Consider the following 5,898-nt stretch of genomic DNA (forward strand, 5'->3'; position numbering starts at 1 on the left):
TCTTCAATGACTGTAAATACTTCTCTCTCTCCTGTAGTCCTTTGAATAAGCCTTACCATTCTTCTGGTACTCTCATTCATGAGTTAAATCTTTATTATACACTCACTTAAAGACACACACACACATACACACCACTGAAATATAACTAAATACCCACCAATATAGCTAAAATTTAAAATATTAACAATACCAAATATTTACAAGGATATAGAACAACTCAAATTCTCTTGTATTGCTGGTGTGAATATAAATTAAAATAACTACTTTGAAAAAATGGGTTTGTTAGTACTAAAGCTAAACATACTTAAACCTAATGACCTACTCCTGGGTAGATATCCAATAGAAATCCATGAGTATGGATACCAAAAATATATGTAAGAAAATTTGTAAAAACCTGATTTGTGACTGCCCCAAACTGGAAGCAACCCAATGTCCATGAATGGAATAGATAAATTGTGTTTTAAATATACAATGGAGCCTACGCATTGATTTCAAAAGATGCACAGTTGATATAAGCTACAACATAGATGGACTTAACAGACCTAACATTAAATGAAAGCAGACAGATGCAGAATACTACACACTGTATGATTTTATTTACATGAAGTTCAAAAACAGTAAAAGCTTGTCTCTGAGATAGAAATCAGGATGTGGTTACCCCTTGGGAATAGTAAATAGGAGGGCTATGCAAAGAAGCCTTCAGCACGTTGGAAATATTCTATATCTTGACCTGAAATACATACAGAATACATATGTAAAAAAGCATCGACCTATATTCTTAATTCTTGCATCCGTTTTGGGATATAAGTTATAGCTTAATTTTAACAGAAAGAAATAAATGCATTTTGGATAACTCACAGGCTCTCTGGGGGGTGGGAGTGGGGCAGGGGAGAGAATCTGATTTGGAACCTGCAGGGTGGGAACAATGTGCCAGTGTGTTGTAGACTGGCCCATTAAAGACTCCTGTGCTGTGGCGGGTGTAGCCAGTGCAACTTACACCTTAAAGTTCAAACACTAGCCATCGGAGGCTGCCACCGAAATCAAAGCCGCAGCTGTCTCTGTGCCATTCTCTCACCACTCTGGCTAGAATGGATTTTGCACAAGACTGCTCATGTGCAACCTGTCTTGGGACAGCCCGGGGCAGGGCTATCAGATTGGCCGAGCCTCCGTACTTGCCCCTTAGTTGAAGGGAAGGATGGAGAGAAAGTACCTGTTACTATTTCATAAACTGGAGGGATTCCTCAAACATAAGATGGTGGTTCCAATATGAAGCATCCTGAAAGAATAACAAATGTCGGCACAGGGGGGGTAATTCAATTAGTCAACAAGTACTTAAAGTGTGTTTATGTTGTACTAGCCATTATGCTAGTGAAGGAAATCCTTAGGCTGCTTTCCTATGAGACTATTTCTCCTCGCTTATTTGCAGGAAAGGAAAGGAATTTGCGTCCATTTAGTGTTAAGGTGATGAGAGATAAGGCTCAGATCTTGGCAGTAGGCCTTTTCCTTCCAGAGCAGTGTGAGTTCACTTTTCTTTTTATAGGTTTTTGAAAAGCAAGAGTAATGATCTCGACTACCTTTTCCTTGAAAGAATGGAACACTACTTTTAATAGTGAACTTGAACCAATGAAACACTATATACATTAATGGCAATGGGTCCCAACCTGTAGACATCTTGGCAAACTGCCAGCAGCTTGCCTCCACAGCCCCATTCTTGCCACTGTGGCAAAAACTATTGATGGCCTAGGATCTGTGCCCTGGAGTGAAGTACAACATCCAAATATAAGAACAGAAATACACTTATAGGCTGGTGTTCTGTTAAGGAGTTGACAAACAATGTTTCTGGAAACATTCCTCTTTGCTAAAGTTATTTTAAGAAAACAAGAAATAACAGATTAACTTAAAAATTTTTTTTTGATGTTTATTTATTTTTGAAGAAGAGAGAGACAGAGCGCAAGGGGGGAGGGGCAGAGAGAGAGGGAGACACAGAATCCGAAGCAGGCACCAGGCTCTGAGCTGTCAGCACAGAGCCCGATGTGGGGCTCGAACCCGTAAACCACGAGATCATGACCTGAGCCGAAGTCGGAGGCTTAACCGACTGAGCCACCCAGGCACCCCCCAGATTAACTTTAAGCAATGAAAAATATTGTTCTCTATGCAAATATGGAAGCTAGAGGTGAAGTCAGGTATTGGCTAGAATTTAGACAAAGTTTACAAACTCCTGTTCTCAAATCAGTAGAGATGACACCCTAGGAGCCTATAATGGCAACTTCTGTGTGTGTGTGTGTGTGTGTGTGTGTGTGTGTGTGTGAGGAAGAGAGAGAACAAGAGAGCTGTAAGCATTTGAAACAAGTACTGAAGACATAGTCAGTGTGGTACATGAAATGGAGTCATTAGCACTGTACTGAGCATATACTAGGACATCAATGAATATTTGTGACCTAAACGTGGAGCATTCTAAAAGGACTTTTTGGCCTGGAAGATTATATTAATAGAGCAAGTGGGAGATACTGGCCCTTTGGTTACAGTATTCACATAGCTATGTGATTTCTAAAGAATATCACATGGGACCTTGATTTGCTGTTATAAAAATGGGTAGAAATGAAATTGCACATGTATTTAGTGCCAAGGTAGCTGAAAAATGAACCAAGTGATATCACTAAGTTGAGAATTTGCTGAACACAAGACAGTGGCTGACTCTGTCTCTAAAAAAGCCTTGAGCAGGACAACACATGCACTTGTAGGGTTTTCCTGAGTTCAAATTGCATTAATTTTATCATCTGTAGAAAGGTACGCTCTCTAGCAATGTTCCTCTCGGTATTTAAAAGTTATAGGGGACATGGACAAAGTTTACTTTTGTTAATATAGCACACAAGTCATGCCATACGCACTTGTTACTTTATTCTATTAGTGCAGGATCTCTGGGTTGAAAGTGACAGAAGTTTAGTGAAAGTTAAAGTAAGGGGGAAAGGCAAATTATTTGCTTGCTCCAAGCCAGAGTTCAGCAGGTTGACTAATACTTAGTGCCACCAGATTTACTCACATACCATCAGAAATCTCTTTCTCCACCTCTGCTCTGCTTTTTTTACATTCACTGTATTCACGAATGGGCTTTCTCTATCTGGTGGGAAAGTTGGCCTGTGTGGCAGCTCCATATTTAGCTGATCCTTACCGTTCACCATCCCAGAGGAGACAGCAGGCTTCTCTATCCCACTCTCGATATTTGAAAAGAACTCTGATTGACCCATCTAAGATAAATCCCACCAGGGGAAGATACCGTGCACGTGTGCGGGAGACCCCTTTGATAAGGTGACAAACAGGGGCAACGGAAGAAGAACAGAGCTATGGGGGCTGTCTTGCGGCAATCTTGGGGTCAGTGGATGAAATGAGGGGTGACTGCAAAGACGGACCAGCTATGCAGTGTCCACCTTAGCTGCTGTATGCCTCTTCTCACCATCACCCACCTTCCTAGACCTCTCACAGGATCATCAGCCTTGGGTACTGTATGATTTCAAGGGCAGGGAAAATTCTTGATATTAGTCTGCAGAGCAACTTGGAAATGGAATTTACCAACAAGTGAAGTTTGCCAATCGCTGTATAGACCTAAGAGATCTTTCCAGTGATTACATACCTTCCAACTGAAAGTAGAGACAGTATGTTCCAGCTGCACAGTATGTCTGGAATTAGTTTTACTCAAGGCCAAGTATAATGCTCCAGATTAATTTTTTATAGATAAAAAGCCCCAACCCAAGTATCTGGCAGAACTGGCTCGTGGTTGCTTTCTGTCACCAATGGGGGGGGGGGGCTCAGAAAGGAGGAAGGCTTAGACAGGGGAATTGGGGCATTCCATGGGAATGCCCGATGGACCAGTCCCTGCCCACATCAGGCCCAGGAGGTAAGAGAGGCTAGCTATCACTGAAGTGGCGAAAGGGACTGAGGTCTTGGCTTTAAAAAATTTGACACTTTGGGGGCATTGGGGTCAAGCTCCCTCCCCCTGGATCACCCTCATTCTGTAGAGATCAATTTTGGTTGTTCAGTCTGGGCAACACCAAGCACTGAGTTTTGTAGTCAGTTCTGTTACTGTTTAGAGACAGAGGCCCACTTTCCTTTCAGGGGCATGTGGTCCCAACCAGCACGATAAAATAGACAAAAGAAAATCCACTGAAACAATGAAAAAATATTCTCTTCTCTTCTCCAAGTTCACTTATGTCCCTGGGTAAATGGCAGATAAGTAAAGGGAATCACAGAGTCTGGTGTGAGAATTTCCGTGGTTACAATTCTAAAAGACTTGTCTAGACTTCATTCTAAATCAGCTCTTTAAGTCATAAGGTTGTTTTGTTGCTGTCGTTGTTGTTGATTTTGGTTCTGGGTTTTTGATTTATTTGTTTTTTGCCTTGAAAACATTGGGTCTTCTGTTACAAAATAAATTTCTGAATTTTTTCTTGAAAATCAAGATACCATACAAATTATAGAGACTAGCCTTAGAAGCAACTTGGAGATGGAATTTTCCAACTAGTGACAGTTTGCCAATACCCGTATAGACTTAGATCTTTCCAGTGGATACATACCTTCCAACCATGCATGACAAATAGGTGCTATATTGGTGCTGCTCTGAGAGCAGATGGCTACCCACCAGCTGCCCAGCTGTCCCATTAGATCTTCTGGCCCCCACTGCTCTCTTGTCCTAAAGACCAATACTTGCCCTTCCATATACTGACTGACATTACAGAAAAAAAAAAAAAGTCCTGAAGTTCAACAGAGCAAAACTGACATTTTAAAAAAGGTATTTTAACTAGAAAACTAAAGGGATATCTGTATGTACCAAATCCCAGAGGAAGTTCTAGAGGGTCTGATAAAAAGCGCTTAAGCTACGGAGTAGATAGATGTGGTCTCTTGACCTTATCAAATCACAACCTCTCAGAGGTTCGCCTATAAGGTGAGTGACCATCTATTTCATGATAATCATGACTGCCTTGTGGGCAAGTGTGAGGGCTAAAGATACAGTGTGGACTGCAAATGTGGACAGACTGAAGCCTGGACCTGCTGAGGGATGTGCCTGGAGAAATGACCATCCCTTCATCCAGTTTTATGGTTAGTTCTTGGTATTGGGCTGAGATTGTCTCTAGATCTGTGCTCAAACTCATTTTTTTCTGACCATATGGGAGAGCAATGAAACTAATTCCCTAGCTCCTATTCTGTCTCTTATTCTCTCCCTCCATGCAATTCTGGCAATTTTTAATCCACCTATTATTGTGTGCAATTGTATATAACCCGAAGCAATTACTGTATTGTTATCACGTTTAGGAGCAGTTTTCATCAGGAACTGTACAAATATTCTATGATATGTATCTCTTCACAAGAAAGACAGCCTTAAACACACGTACAAGACTGAACCCAAAGTGGAGAAGGCAGCTTTTTGTTGCCTAACCTGAGCGTTAGGCCAGACCTTTGCTCAGGGGGCAGTGGAGCTTCTGGGAGGTCACTGGTGGGTTTTCTTTGGCCCTACAATCTCCACTCACACCAGTCCCTCTTCCAAATAAACCTACCACCCACTGTATGATTTCAGCTTCAAGCCAACTTCTCTACCTGGTCCCCAACCACCCTCCATACCCCCCCACTCAAACTGTCATTCATAACATCCTTGTGCAGAGAGAAGGCGATGGTGCCACCAGCAAGGACCCTTTGCCAGGAGGGTTGAGTGGTAACTGTGGTATAAATTGGAGTCAAAATTTCTTTTCACTTTGTTGCTGAAAGGTATTTACTTGATTTTGAGAATAAGGATGAATAATTTTAGGGTAATATTAAGAAACAAAACAAAACAAACACAGAAAAGAAACCTTTAATGTGAGTATGTATTAAATGAGGGAAATTGTATTGCATAGGATTCCTTTGGTATTTAGA

Source organism: Panthera onca, chromosome B2 (assembly GCF_046562875.1).
Source record: "Panthera onca isolate mPanOnc1 chromosome B2, mPanOnc1 haplotype 2, whole genome shotgun sequence".
In the NCBI taxonomy this organism is placed as follows: domain Eukaryota; kingdom Metazoa; phylum Chordata; class Mammalia; order Carnivora; family Felidae; genus Panthera; species Panthera onca.